Below are 15,298 nucleotides of genomic sequence, written 5' to 3'. Positions count from 1 at the left end.
GCTCTGAATCCGGTACTCATGACCCCCTGCAGGTGGTCTGTTCTCCACGGGGCATCAAAGCTGCGCTTCCCAGAGAGTGTCCTGGGCCCGGCATGTAACTTCTCCAACTCCACTGCCCTACTTCTTTTCTTTTTTCCTCTCCTTCTACCGTCTGGATGACTCCATCCTCCCTGGACATCTGCAGCCAGAGGCCGCTCTGCCCCCTTTCCGTGGGCTTCCAGCGTCCGGATCCCCACCTTGTCTCTGGGGAACATGGCGTTCCTACCGACCTTGGAGACTTGGCTTAAGTGCAGCCTCATGCCTGAGGTCTCTCTCCTCATTCCCATCCCCGCCACGGGTTCACATGCCCTTCTCTGCCTCTCCGATGCCAGGAAGAAGCCAGGCAGACCACGAAACAGCTGCACGCGCAGGGTCTCAGCCGCTTGCCGAGGGAACTGGAAACAAGAACCCTATTTCCTTCCGCTTCTAGGGCTCGTAGCTCTGGTGGCGCAGGACCCATTTGCCTGCACGGAGTGGTTCAGACCCATTATAGGCACATCCCGTTCGTGGCCGCATTTGTCTGCATTGAGCTGATGAAAGTATGGTCACCATGAAGAGCAGCAATAAAATGAGCCTGACACCCACGGCCTCAGATGTTCCTCTGCGGAGCAGGGAGGTTCTGATGCAGAGCGAGGCTATGCCAGGAAAGCCTGAACCCCTCCCCAGCCCCCTAGCCCCAAGCGTTTCTCGAAGAGACTGAGCTTGGGGATATAAGCAAAAGAGCTCCGGGCTGCAGGACTGCGGCCCAGGTGAGCATCAGAGGGAAGAGGGTCATCCTTTCGAGAAGAGCCAAGCGTGCCTGCGCTGGACCGCGATGGCGGGAACATCAAGGAATCAAAGCTTAAGGAGAGGGCCTCTCAGGTAAGCCCTGATCCAGCAGTGGCACCCCCGTGGGGTTACTGTGTGGGGTGGAGGGTCTCCCCACTCTTCCCACCTATTTAGAAGCTGTTAGATCAACGGAACCCCTGGACAAGTAAGAGATGTTGGGTGTACAGGGAAGGCTGCTTCATGCGCCTCTGGGGCCAGCCTTACTCATCCGCCCCGGCTCGTGGGAAAGGATCCCGGCACTGTCCACCTGCTTTCATTTAATCTCATAAGGATCCCATAAGCAGGTGCTCTTAGCCACCAATGTCTTTCTAAATCCAGCTCCAACTTCAGGCAAGGACAGGGGTTACAGGCAGAAAATTAAGGAAGGTATAGATGAAACAATAGGCATCTTTCGTGCCCTGACGACTATGAAATAGTTAGGGGTGAGTAGGCCCAACTGCCCGAAATGCAAATAAACAAGCGGAGGCCCGAAGACCGGCCATTTGGTCAGTGCTGTGGGAGCCGGGGGGGCTCTCCTGCTCTCGGGAAGCAACGTCCTGACTCCAGCGTGGCACTCGTCGCGCGAATTAGCCAACCACAGACGCACCAGAAGGGCTGCAATCTGGCCCTGACGTGGCAGGGGTAACTGGCACTTCGTTCGCCACTGGCAAGGAGATGCGTGTTTGCAGGAAAGCGGTCCCTTTGCTAACACTCAGTACTTTTCAAAGTCATTTCTCAATCTTCGGAGCCTTATGGCTACTTTTGCTCTGAGTGGAGTGCTGCGTCTGCCTTACCCACGCCTTCTGGCCTCCGGAAGCGGACTTTCTGGGTTGGCGTCTGCCTTCTGCCCATTCCCAAATGGGAGGCCTTGAACAAAATACTGAAACTCTTCTTGCCTCAGTTTTCTCATCAATACAATGGGTTTGTTTTTGAGGATTAAATGGAAAACAAAAAAAGGCAGGGTAAGTGCTCACTGTTGGTCTATTGTCCGTTTTCAGTAAATATCAGTTTTTATCAATAAGGTCCGGTGGATATGAGTCCACTGGGAAGATGTATTTGGAAACGTCGTGTGAACACAAGTATGTCATGAATCCGCTCTTACGATTTGTCCTGCATTCTTCGTCTCTGGAACTAGCACAGAGAAGATAGGTGCTGTTTTCCAGGACACCCGAGATTCCTGGACGTGGAGAAATGCAGGACTGTGCGCCAGGTCACCGGGTGTCGGACGGAAGGGTGATTCCCATATTACGGAAGCTTCTTTTAACACATGGTTATGGGGCCCGGGCATGACACGGGGCCTCCCAAGGGCCTGGATCCCCAATGTCAGAGCCTGGGTTTGGGGGCCTCCCCCCAACATCTCTCACGTCTTACTTTCTCGTGGCCTCTTCTGTGCCCACCTGCTCACGTCTGGGGCAACAGACCCCGGCCCTTTACCATTTTTCTCCATAAATGAATTTCACTCAGGAGATGGATTGTGGAAAACTCTCCTGCGGGTCTGAGGAGTCACTAGGAGCGACCCTACAGAACAGCTCACAGTCTCCCCCATCTCCCTGCTCTTCCACCCTGAACGGGGCTGCCTTGGCAATGGCTGACAGCACATCAGTGACTTTCCTGCCTCCTGCAGCCCCCTGGGAAATGGAGTCCAGCCCCACCACCTCGCCTGGTTAGAGGTGTTCAAGAAAGTCAGGCCCACGGACCCAAGCTCTGCTTCTGCCGTCTCTGGGTTCAAATCCAGGGTCTTCAGCTTCCTAACAATCTTGACCAAGACACTGAAGTTTTCTGCACATCTGTTTCCTCCTCTGAAAAAGGGAAGTGTTTTCCTCTGAAAATGGAACCGAAACCTAGGATAGAGATGAGAACTCTGCTCTCCTGGTTCCTCCTGCCTGACCCTGCACCTCTGCTTTTTATCAGAGATGAGCTGAAACCCCTTCATAATCTGCTGTCATCTTACAAACAGAATTCCATCTCTTCTGCATAGCAGACTAGGAAAGCAGACGTAGTCCCATGTTAGGGTAAGTGTGATTAAATTCAAAGAGTTTGTAACCTGTTCTCAATCACAGAAGTGTCTCGTGTGGCAGCCACAGCCAGAAATCTCCATGTCTGCCTCCTGACTCCAAGGCTAGTGCTCTTTCTGCTGGAGAATACAGCACAACAAGCACATTCCCCTGCAGCTATTAGATAATGACGAAGACAGACACACACACAGAGACACATGTACAGACATATGCGTGTACGTACACCCACCATTCACTTCTACAGGGGATGAGAGGGACCAGTTCTGAGTGTAACAGTTTACTCAGGGTAATAATTCTTACCTCGTGAAGTATCTCATTTACAAGGTAAAGGTTTTGCTTTTAGAGTCCTAAGATTCCATCTGGCTCACTCTAGGTCTCAAAGACGTGTTTCTCACTCCTTTTTCTGTTAGAAACTTCTCAACTGCCTTTTTCCATGTGTGATAATCTCAGGACAATAACCCACATTTATTGGACCCATTGGAACCGGGACGTGTTTGAGTGTTCTAACACAAACCAAATCAGTCCTCTGCTTTGAGTAGGTCTTTTCATTATCCTGATTTTGCAGATTTGGAAAACAAGGCCAAGGACTTTCATATTCTTGCTTAGGGTCCCGGAGCCAGTCAGTGATGGAACCAGATTTCAAATCCATGAAGTCTGGCCTCGATTGCTAAGCAGTCCATCCATGATCAGCACCTGAGCGTCAGCTGGGGAGCGGGCATCCTCGTAGATAATGTTCTTCTATTAACTTTGTAGCTATGCTGAACTCCAGAAGGGTAAGGCTCCAGCTAGGACAAAAATCAGGAAAAAAGACACCATTCAGCATGGGAGAAGGTGATGGAGAGGCTGTGACCACCAGCTGGCCAGTGAGACCCTCCTTTGGGATGTGTTCTCTGTCCCCCCACTCTGGTCCCATAGCAGGAGCCATTTTCAAGGACTCCACCTTGAGACAGCACACCGTTGTGGAGACCACCTGGCCAGCAGACATGGCTGGACCCCGTCAGGCCTCTCTACAAATGGAAGATCCTGGCGGGTGGATGCAGAGACCTCCTCGCTGGGTGGTACCCAAGGCAAGCCTGGCAAGTAAGTCCCCTTGCTTCTTGAACTTGGCACCTACTGATCTGGAGTGGCCCACCTCTTCCCTCCATCTTTCCCTGTTCTCCATGTGTGGGGTCTGGTTTGGGAACCAACAATTCCGAGTATTTGAGAGAGAGGGAATCTAATGTAATGCATTGGTCCAACAGGTCACAGGAAGGTAGATAAGTCAGTAGGCAATGTTGAGCTAGTCAAGACCTAGTAACACCAGAAACCCACTTCTTTTCAGGTTTTGGAGTGACAAGGCACTGTTACTGGATCCCAGTGGCCAGGGCTCCTTGACAAGAGCGGGAACCAGCATGGAGCCAGCTGGTGGCAGGCGTGTCCGTGTAAGAGGCCAGGCTGATACGGAAACACTGCCCGAGCCACATCATAGGGGAAGAGAAATGTGTGGGATAAGACTGAGGTTTTGGAGTCAAAGTTTCTCATCTTTGTTACATTACAAAGGAACCAGGAGCACCTTCCTTATGGATTACACTGGGCCAAGGACGGGCTGTCTGGAAATCAGTGCCGTGACTTTCACCCCTGCTGGTCTTTGACTCTGGAGAAGAGTCAGGCGTGCAGCTGGCAAGAGATATGCCTCTGCATGTGTTTGCAGGCTGAGCTCTTGATGGAATGTGTGTGGGGCTGCATTACAAAGCACTAAGCAAGCAGATCGCCCTTTGAGCACATTTACGTAGCTTCTGTTTCTACCTTTGATAAAGCACAGATTAATTCCATTTGCATACCTCCTCCTTCACTTGGAACATTTGCCAGCATTCATTAAGACCATGTTAGCAAAACATCCTCTACTGAACCATCAAAGCCTACAAATGACTTGTTACTAGGTAAGAGGGTCTAGTGGTTCCTCCTCCATCCTTAGTAACAACCCAGCTTAGGCATTGTGTTTACATACATGTTGTTTGGGTGAGCACTGGAGCCGCTGTGTGTGCGTGGCCCACATGGCAGGGGACAGCTCCCTGCTCCTACGCTCCTTAGAAGATGGGCTCTAGCTCTATGTTGCGTACTCAGGAAGCCCTGTACTTAATATTCTGTGCATTTGTAATGGTGAGGAGGGGAGTGTGGCTGTGTCATACGTTTATCCATTTCTCTGGCTCAAGACTCCAGCTTCGGCGGAGTTAGTCAAGTCGATGCACTGCCTGCTGTGTTCTTCCTCTGCCCGTTACCACATGCACACGTGCACACACATAACAGCATAGGTAGTCAAACCTGGTGGCAACTTTCCTGGGAGTTTGGGAAGAAGGAGGCAGCTTGGTTACCCCTTGGTTACAATATAATCATGACCCAATTCCATGAGTGTAGGGCGTGCAGGGGCCGGTCAGCCTTATGTCCCTGTCCCTCCTTGTGTCTCTTCCTTCTAGATGCCCCCACAGGCGTTAAGCCCTTCCCGGGATTAAGCATGTTTACTTCCTCATGTGCTTCCTGGACTCCGCACCCCAAGACTCTGTGTCTGAGTGTTGACTTCGGGCAGATTTTCAAGGTTTCTATCAGGACAGAGATCCTTTAATTTGGGGTGCCAGCTCGAGGTCCGTCCTCTCACAGATGTTTACAATCCAGTCGGGGAAAGGGAAGTGGAGGGAAGCAGGAGGGACAGGAGTATCCGCAGATACTATGGAAGCATTTTCTCACCAAGGGGAACGGGGACTCAGAACACCAGAGGAAGTTCTGGGACGGGTTGGGTGTAGAGGAGGGAGAGACAACCGCCCAAGGTTGAGATGGGTTGATGCTGGGGTGGAAGACATGATCTTTCTGAACCCTATTCCATTTATTTTAAGGGAGCTTAATTCTGGTGGAGGTGGAGAAGGAAGGAAGAGTAGAGATGGATGTGAGATAGCGCACGTGTGCTTACGTACATGCTGAGCGCGCTCGCTGGCCCCCGCTCAAAGACGAGAACATCTCTCTGAGGGCGATCATGGTTGACGGGGCGAGAAGTGCAATGTTTTCGGATTAATTTTGAAAACAGAACTGGCCAGACCTGCTGACAGATTGTACACAGGTAAGAGGAGAAGCGAGCAGTTAAGGGAATCACCTAAGTGTGGAGCTGAAGTTGACCAGTGGTGCGCACGACTGAGTGGCTGAACTTTTGGGAGAAAGGGATCAGAACTTTGTTTCGACTACGAGATATCACAGTAGAGGTTGAGTAGACACGTGCAGAAACCGGAGCCTGTGACTTAGCGTGTAGATAAATACAAAGGTCGAGCCCCGGGGCACCACCATTTATAGGAGGAAGATAACAAGCGAAGGAGAGACCGGAAAGGCAGGAGGAGATTTCAGGAGAGCGTGGCCTCCCAGCAAGTAAACTGAAGCCACATTCAACCATGTGGAATGCTGACCAGAGACGGAGTCTGATGAGTCTACAGAGTCGGCCACAGGTCTTTGTAAGGTGGAGGACGGGTTCCATCGGGGTGCTGGGGGCAGAAGTTTGAGAAGAGACTCAGAAGTAAAGAAGTGGAGAAATGGTCAGAACAGACAATAATGCTGAGTTTTACCAAAAAAAGGATGTAAAAATTATCTGTCTCTTCCAGAAATGGTAAAAATATTAATGATCATTAAGAATCTATCCTTTCATTCTGAAATAATACTTTATTACTTTAATTTTATTTTACTGCTGGGTTTTATTTGCCTGGAATTTATGATGGGCTTTTATAGCAATGTTTCAAAGTGAGACTTTGGTTTTTTTCTTATGCTCTCTTCATCTGGGTTATATACTGGGTTTAGAGCATTTTTGTATTTCTGTGTTTAAGCCCGTTTATAAAGGATAAGAATTCTGAAAAAATAAAATCACTTACAGAACTGTCTTGGCAGAGCACCTTCCCAGAAGTAATTCCTTAACTACTTCCCTGTCCCCCAGTTTGGTCCATGGCTACTTTCCCATGCAACTTTTCTAATTATTTCATTTAATTTATGACATTTTTGTATTATAAAAATGTTTGTATTCAGATTTCCTAATAAAGCAACATTTTTCTATTGTAGTCTCCCCCGAGTCCATTGGTATGTCTTTGTTTTAAGGTCCTAATTTATATTCCTTTGAATTTTTGTGTTTTCTTCTTTATACTTTTTGTCTGCAATGTGGGATGGCTTTGAAAATTTGTGATGCCCATCACTTATGTTGTTCACTCCCTTTTTATATTCACTTAAAGAAGATTTTAGAGACTCTGTTGTGATTCTGAAGACGCTTGTTGCTGGTTTTCCGATTTCATCTTATCTTTCCATGTTTCCTCATTTATTCAGCTTGTTTTATCTTTACCGCTTTCTGGTACTCTCTGCAAAGGAATATATTTCACTGTAACTTCTGATAATTCCAAACAACATTCTTGAATTTCCTATGTCCCTGAACTAGATGATTTTCAGGGGAATACTCTGTAGATAACCTTGACCCTCCCTGCTCATGCCATAGCTCATAGAACTAACATATATATATTTTTCTCCATATTCATGATGGAATGAGGTTGATTTTTTTTTTAATTACATTTTTTTTTTTTTTTTTTTTTTTGCCAAAAAGGTGTTCACGCTGTGCTCCTCTGGGTAAACTGACGTGATGGTCAGAAATATCCCAGATCTGCAGCTGGTGTTGAGGTCACCTATTTCTAGCAAGCAGGTTCTCGGGATACTCTCTGGGGCACTCAAACTCCTCTGCCTGACCCTCTCTGCTTCTCTTGGCCAGGACCCTGTCTCTGAACAGGACCCCTTCCTCTCTCTTTAAGTGGGACATCTGGTCCATCTTGTGGCTGCCCTAATTACCCTCAACTCCTATCGAATCATCCCTCATCTACCAGTACGGTCTTGAAAAATCAAAGTTCCAGGGGTCTGCCTAGATCCATGTACTATCAGTTCTGACCACCCCTTGTACCCCAAACTGACCAGGCTGAGCTGTGTCCCTGATCAATTTCCTGGATAGAGGAGCTGCTATTTCAGTAAAGCTAACTGTATTACAAAAAGAAAACTAAATCAATATTTGACGATAATATCCCAGTACGGCGGTCCCTTCCACTGACGAAATCCCCAGTGGAGATATCTTACTACTTACTACTCTGTTGTGGAGACTTGAATCATGTCATTTAGGACTAGGGCTTCAAAAGTCACATATACATACCAATTCATATCCTACCTCCTACAAGAAGCTCTCCAAGATTACCCTATTCTAATTGCTATTCCTTGACCCTCTAAATATCTACAGCTTTATCCCCTTAGAGGTGATATTTAAATTGGACATACTAACTTTTGTTTGGCATTCTGTGATTTTCAGAGTAGATTTTGCACATGTTATTTATCCTAACACAGCAACTCTTTTAAGTCAATAGTGTAAATCATATTTTGCATTTGAAGGAACTAGTAACGAAGAAATGGCCCACGTTTACCCAGTAAGTAAATAGCTGAGAGGACAGAAAGAAATAACAGGTCCCGTGTTATTGACATTTCTGTTCTGTAAAAGAGGCTATCAAGGCTCACGGAAGTTAAATAAATCACTCAAATGAACACAGATATTTAGTGGGAAAGCCAGCTTTTGAATCGTAGTCTGTGTGCGTCTAATACCCGTTGTCTGTTCTCGTGTTGACAAGAACTTGGTCACACACAGAGCAGGGCTGGTTTGTCTGTCTCTCATGGGTCTATCTTTTTTTCTCAAAAAAAAAAAAATCATACCAACACAAAGAGTAGATGTTGTGGTTTTGTTATTATTATTGTTATCACTATCTTCAAGACTTAACTGAAAATGTGCCCACTCTGGATTTTGTGTGATTCTCTGGGTCAGATAGAAACACTTGCTCGTGGGGCCTCAGGCCCTTTGCACTTACACAACTTCTGTCTCTCTAGGCTGGGTTTGTGTGTGATTGCACACCTGTCTCCTCCAGCAGGCTCCTAGAGATTGGGTTCTGTGACTATTAATAGAATACCTCAAATATCTTTAGTGCTTCTTAAATATATATCAAGAGGATTTTTATTTATAACGTGCAAAGGAGATTGCCTACTCACCCTGTCTTTATTTATTTTTTAAGATTTCATTTATTTATTTGACAGAGAGATCACAAGCAGGCAGAGAGGCAGGCAGAGAGAGAGGGGGAAGCAGGCTCCCAGCTGAGCAGAGCTCAATCCCAGGACCCTGGGATCATGACCTGAACCAAGGGCAGAGGCCCAACCCACTGAGCCACCCAGGTGCCCCTGGCCCTGTCTTTTATTTTTTTTTAATTATTATTTTTTTAATTTATTATTTTTTTAATTTTCGGCATAACAGTATTCATTATTTTTTCACCACACCCAGTGCTCCATGCAATCCGTGCCCTCTCTACTACCCACCACCTGGTACCCCGACCTCCCACCCACCCGCCAATTCAAACCCTTCAGATTGTTTTTAGAGTCCATAGTCTCTCATGGTTCATCTCCCCTTCCAATTTCCCCCAACTCCCTTCTCCTCTCTAACACCCCTTGTCCTCCATGCTATTTGTTATGCTCCACAAATAAGTGAAACCATATGATAATTGACTCTCGCTGCTTGACTTATTTCACTCAGCATAATCTCTTCCAGTCCCCTCCATGTTGCTACAAAAGTTGGGTATTCGTCCTTTCTGATGGAGGCATCATACTCCATAGTATATATGGACCACAGCTTCCTTATCCATTCATCCGTTGAAGGGCATCTTGGTTCTTTCCACAGTTTGGCGACCGTGACCATTGCTGCTATAAACATTGGGGTACAGATGGCCCTTCTTTTCACTACATCTGTATCTTTGGGGTAAATACCCATGAGTGCAATTGCAGGGTCATAGGGGAGTTCTGTTTTTAATTTATTGAGGAATCTCCACACTGTTCTCCAAAGAGGCTGCACCAACTTGCATTCCCACCAACAGTGTAAGAGGGTTCCCCTTTCTCCACATCCTCTCCAACACATGTTGTTTCCTGTCTTGTTAATTTTTGGCCCTGTCTTTTAAATGCCAGACTTAAACCTGTTGATTGATGCTACGCTATATTGGATTTCTGACCACCGATATTTTGTGTAAATGAGAGTATTTTAATTTTTCTCAACTTTAGATTCCTATTAACAGTTAATGAATTGGCAAAGTTCTTGTAAGAAAAAATAAACTCAGGTATTGGCCAAATAAATGTGTTACACAATTTGACCTCAGAATATCTTGGGCCATTTTTCTTTGATGATAAAAGAGTCTCTTTGCTTGACCCAGGCTACTAACCTCAGTGGGTAAGGAACTCTTCCTGTTTTCAGGCTAAAATCCTTTATTCCAGCTTCTGAATGGTGAACGATCTATCATGTCTTTTGAGGAGGGGGCATCCTCAGAAAACACAGTTTTTCTTCTCAAGGAGGAACCCTCTGCTGCTTTGCTCAGGTCCTTCCTTCCCTGTTCTGGCGGTGGGGCTCCCAGCAAATGCCCTGGGACCCTCCATGGATGGGAAATACTTTTAACCCCTATGCTGGGTTAGGTGCCTCCTGTAGACTCCCACTCTAGCCAGGGAAGATCTTTGCCGAAGTCTCAACACCCATGTCTGCTTATCAACGAGCATGTGTGCGTGTCCATGTGTGTCCGTGTGAATGTGTGTGATGCATGTTACATACATACAGTAAAATTCCCTTTGCCCGGGACCATGCACCATATGCAATAGATCAATAAATATTTGTGTGTGTGAACAAGAGCCTGGGCTGATGAGAATGTGGGGGTCTGAGTGGGCCCCCTACACGTCCAGGTCCTGATTCCCAGAACATGTGAAAGTCCCCTCTCAGCTGCAGGGGTGATGAGGGTAGGGGTCTTGAGACGGGGCACTGTCTGGACTGTCCAGGCGGGCCCCATGTCATCCCAGCATCCTAACAAAAGGATCACAGTGAGACATCACGGTCAGGTGCGGTCACGTGCTGATGGAAATGTGAGGACCTGGTGGCATGAGGAAGGGGTCACAAGACGAGCTGTGGAGGTGCCAGTGGAATTCCCCCCTTGCAGTCTCCAGAAGGAGTGGGGCCTTACCAACAGTTTGCTTTTAACCCAGTAAAGCTCATCTCTGACTGCCCTCTAGCACCGTGAGAGGTTCGAAGCTGTGTTGCTTTAAACCTCTGCTTCCACTGTCTTGGTTATGGCGACGGTGGTCAGACGGGAGCACAGGCAGGGAACTGCGCCTATGGTGCTCAGACTTTTTACTCCCCAGGCCCCTCTCCTGGACGTACTGATCACTCCATCCTTCACGGTCTCTCCATCTACCTTCCTCTGTCAGGACTGACTCGGGGAGCACTGCTCAGTCCCCTGTCTCTTCTGAGCTCTCCAAACACACCCTCTCCACCAGGTTCCCCATTAACTGTAATAAATGTTTGTGGGATTGTCCTAATCTAGAAATAATTTATTTCTTTTGTATCCTCTCTTGTTGAGAGTCATGGTCATGGCATCTCCCACGCCGTCCTGCATAGAGAACTGTGAGCATGGCAGGCCTGGGACCGCTACCCCGCAAAGGAATTCTTACAAGGTTGGTCCTTGGCCGGAGGCGGGAACGTGAATTTCGGGAGGGTCTGCACCATTCCCAGAAAGGAGAAGAGTGACTCCCGAACCCAGGCTGCCTGTGCAATGTGGTTTATGCTGAACAGGTTTCTCCTTCTGGGCGTCTACAGCTTGCAGAGTGTCCATACCCCCAGCTCCCGGGGGGAACTGAGGGCACAGAGCATGCCGTGAGCTTCCCTGGTGGACGCTTCACATGTGTTCACACCGCACTGCTGTGGAACGAGGTGCCACCTCCACGTCTCCACTGAGAGAAGAACCTTGAAGCTTCAGCCTGGTTTCCTCAGGATTTTGCCCTGTGTACCCGCCCCCTGTGCTGACTTGGCTTTGGATCCTTTCACTGTAGTAAACCTTAGCCATGGGTCCAACTGTAACCTGGGTCTGATGAGCGCCCCTGGGAATTGTCTCTGGGGCTTCAGCTCCGTCCCCGTTAAGGAGCAAAGTCACTGACGGGGACTGCATTTTGGGCACCGCTACTTACCCTACAGCATAGGCTACGTAGGTGACCTATCCCCTGTACTTCCTCCCTGTACTGTCCAGAGAGTGACGTGTTGTTTACTGATGGAGGGAAAGGCTGCGGCCACTGCGGGGACCGGAGAGGGCACTCAGAACCTCGGCGTGCTCAGCCTCCTTCCGTGGCACCTCGCAGAGTCAACATGAGGAGAACGGTCTGTCTCATCACTACACACCAAGCACGCCATGCATATTCATGTGCCCTCACTTTTGCTTATGCAGTTCTTCTGCCTCAAATGCTTTCCTCTTTTGGCTTCCATCCTCAGCACTACACCAGAACAGAGCTCACGGGCGCCTCACCCTCCTCCCCACGGAGGAACACATGACGAAAAACCCAGAGGCTTCGGCCTGGGTTGTGTTTAGAGCATTTGTTGATCCTCAGCATTAATGGATCGCATTTTCCTGGGGGCTGAGAAGTCATAGGGGGTGAGGCCAGGGCAGAGTCTGGATGTGGGGGAGCGGGAAACCCGCCAGGTCTGCGTGAAGGTAGCTCAGGGGCCTGGGATGAGCAGTCACCTCCTTGAGAAAAATATTTAAAATCATACTGAAGGCATTAAAAGCGTATGAGGCTAAGCCCAGGAATAAAATGTTTGGGCTCATTTTAGACGAAAGGGGACATATTTTTGCATCTGTTCTTTCCAACTCATTATACTATCTCCCACAAGTTCAACAAATTAAAACCTGGCTTGTTTCCATCTCATTAGGGATCAATTTGCATGAATTATAGGTTTGCATTATTCAAGACTTGTGTTTAATTACAAGAATTGGGAAAGAAAAAGAAAAGGAAAAGAACTAATGGAAGAAGTAAACTTCACCCTGAAGTTCTTGATGCCGGGTTCCAATCTGGCTTTATTACCAAAGCACGGAGAGTCCCTCAGGGTTCAAAGCAGCCGAAAGGCAGAGCCGATCCTTGCCGCTGACTGCAGGCTTCTCCCTTCTCCATTTCCTGTCCCATCCACCTCTGGAGGCCTGGGTCGAGCACCTCGTCCTCAGTGGGGAGCAGACTGATAAGCAAGAGCTTATGGATTAAGGGGACTTGAGTCTGACCCCCAGCCGTGCCCCTCTTCTGACGACCCCCACTCTAGATGTTTCCCCGCACGCCACACTTTCTCATCCTCCCCACAAGCTGGAGCATACACACTGTTACTCCCGCCTCATGCGTGGGGACCTGGAAGCTCCACATGTGAAATGATTTCCCCAAAGTCCCCAGGACCCAGGTGGAAACCCTTGTCCATGCGACCGAAGGCGAGCTTTCAGGTGGAGCCACCGGGAGACAGATGGGGGAGCCTCGTTCTTGGGACTACAGTCCCCTTTCCCCTCTTGTTCCCGAGTTGCCCCTGGCTTCCCTCCTGTCCTCTGCGGCCCTATCCCCATTCTCTGCGCCAATGTCACCTTCTTTCTCCCTCCCTTCAGACTTGCCTTTATCAGTAAGGAGAATAAGATAAAGGCTGTCATCTGTCCACTGGTTACCGGCCAGATGGAAGCAGCAACAAGTTAGCAGTGGCAAGTAAGCATTCCCTAGCTTGCTTGCCCTTCAACCTCGAACAAATCAATTATTGCAACTCTCTTAAGCCTCAGAGTTCCCATCTGTACCTTAGCGTCATGAAACCAACTTCACAGGGTTTTTGTAAGCAGCGATGGAAATGATTATCGAAGTAGTTAGCATAGGAACTGCTCAATAAATTACAGTCAGAGCTGATAATTATAGGATTTGAGCTTATCACTCAAACATTACTGGTAAATGGTACTATCACGCCCGTCTTACAGAATGAGAAAAGGAAGCTGAAGTGATCCAGTATCATGCCGTGAGCAGATGGTGGGGCAGAGATACAAGGTCAGGCCCGTGAGGCTTTGCAGCCTCTGCTTTTCCCATTATACTTGCTCCACGGGCTTCTGCACTAGGTTTCTTTTCTTTCTTTCTTTCTTTTTTTTTTTTTTAAGATTTTATTTATTTATTTGACAGACAGAGATCACAAGTAGGCAGAGAGGCAGGCAGAGAGAGAGGCTCTCTGCTCAGCAGGGAGCCTGATGCAGGGCTGGATCCCAGGACCCTGAGATCATGACCTGAGCTGAAGGCAGAGGCTTAACCCACTGAGCCACCCAGGCGCCCCTGCACTAGGTTTCTAACAAGACCCACCTCCTCCTCCTTGTGCTGCAATGTAAACCTGACTTTATCATCCCTTTCCTCTCTGGACACCCTTTGGCATAAGGACTAAGGCTTAAGACTTCATGCCATCTCAACTCTGAATTTGGAACAATGGCGTGGTGTGTGTGTACACTTATATAAGTAGACTTAGTCCCACTGAAAGTAAACAAACATCTCCATGGGTCAGAAATCAGGGATTTCCTCCTGTAAATAAGGACTTGCTAGGCCAACTACTGCACACATGGCGATCATGTGTTCAAACTCTGCAGTGGACACTGATGTGGGGGACTCGGGTTTAGTGATCATGGGGGCTCCCGGATCATTCATGAAATAAGGGGCTCATAGTAGGGGGGAGGCTTGCTGTTGGAAAGAGGAAGATAGAAGTTGGGATCAAGGTCTAAGGCCGTGGCCAGAGGATGCTGCTTTCCCAGAGGAGCAGAAATGAAGAGAGGCAGTCCACATGAAGGACTGGGAGGAACACCATCCTGACCCACAGACTGGATCTAGAACATCCCTGTGAGATGACAGTATCCCATGTAGTTGCAATGGGAACCCTAGGAGATCATATAGAGGTAAACTGCTTGGGATAGGTAATATACTTTTACACAAAAATTTCAAAACTCTAAAAAAAAAACAAAACCCCAAAATGAAAGTGTTCTTGTTTGGAAGTAAAATGAGAGGAAATCAAAAAGGAAAAGTTCTATAAAATTATGGAGCATTGTATGACAAAAACAACAGAAAATTAGGAACAGGTGGATAAGGAACTAAAGCCTTTAGAAATTCTAGGGAAAAAAATTCAATTTAATCAAATTAAAAGTCAACAGGTGGGACGACTCTAAAATGGACACAATCAAAGAGACTAAGAACTGGAGGGTGATTGCAACAAACTCACCCAGACCGTGGCTCGTGAGTATAGAATGGCGGGTCATGAAGCAGGTGTTACAGGATTTGGGGGGCAGATTATGGCATCGTATTAAATGCCTCAGACTAGTTCCAGAACTAGAAAGGAGGTGGAGTTTCTTCTAAGAGAAACCATGTCCAAAGTGAAGAGAGGCATTAGTCCTGCTGCGTAGAATACAGAGTCCACACCTAATAACACTGCGGTAAGTCTTGAGGACATCAGGAATAAAGGGAAACTCTTACAGGTCACCGGACAGAGAAGCAAAGATTAGGCACAAAAGAACAACAGTGAGACTTGCTAC

General features: G+C 47.8%; 1 long non-coding RNA gene across 4 annotated transcripts; it reads left to right on the top strand.

Annotated features, from left to right (window-relative positions):
* Positions 1-447: 447 nt before the first annotated feature.
* Positions 448-6,925, top strand: LOC132013295 (uncharacterized). Of its 4 annotated transcripts, none has more exons than XR_009402981.1 (3): positions 448-900; positions 3,777-3,941; positions 5,729-6,925. It is a non-coding gene; the product is annotated as an uncharacterized LOC132013295 (long non-coding RNA). The 4 variants fall into 4 exon arrangements; XR_009402980.1 differs by having other exon boundaries at positions 5,315-6,925; XR_009402979.1 differs by lacking the exon at positions 5,729-6,925 and adding an exon at positions 4,183-4,771.
* Positions 6,926-15,298: the final 8,373 nt, after the last annotated feature.

Source organism: Mustela nigripes, chromosome 3 (assembly GCF_022355385.1).
Source record: "Mustela nigripes isolate SB6536 chromosome 3, MUSNIG.SB6536, whole genome shotgun sequence".
Taxonomy (NCBI): Eukaryota; Metazoa; Chordata; class Mammalia; order Carnivora; family Mustelidae; genus Mustela; species Mustela nigripes.
Note: the sequence above shows the minus strand (reverse complement) of the source record. Positions and strands in the feature narration are given on the sequence as shown.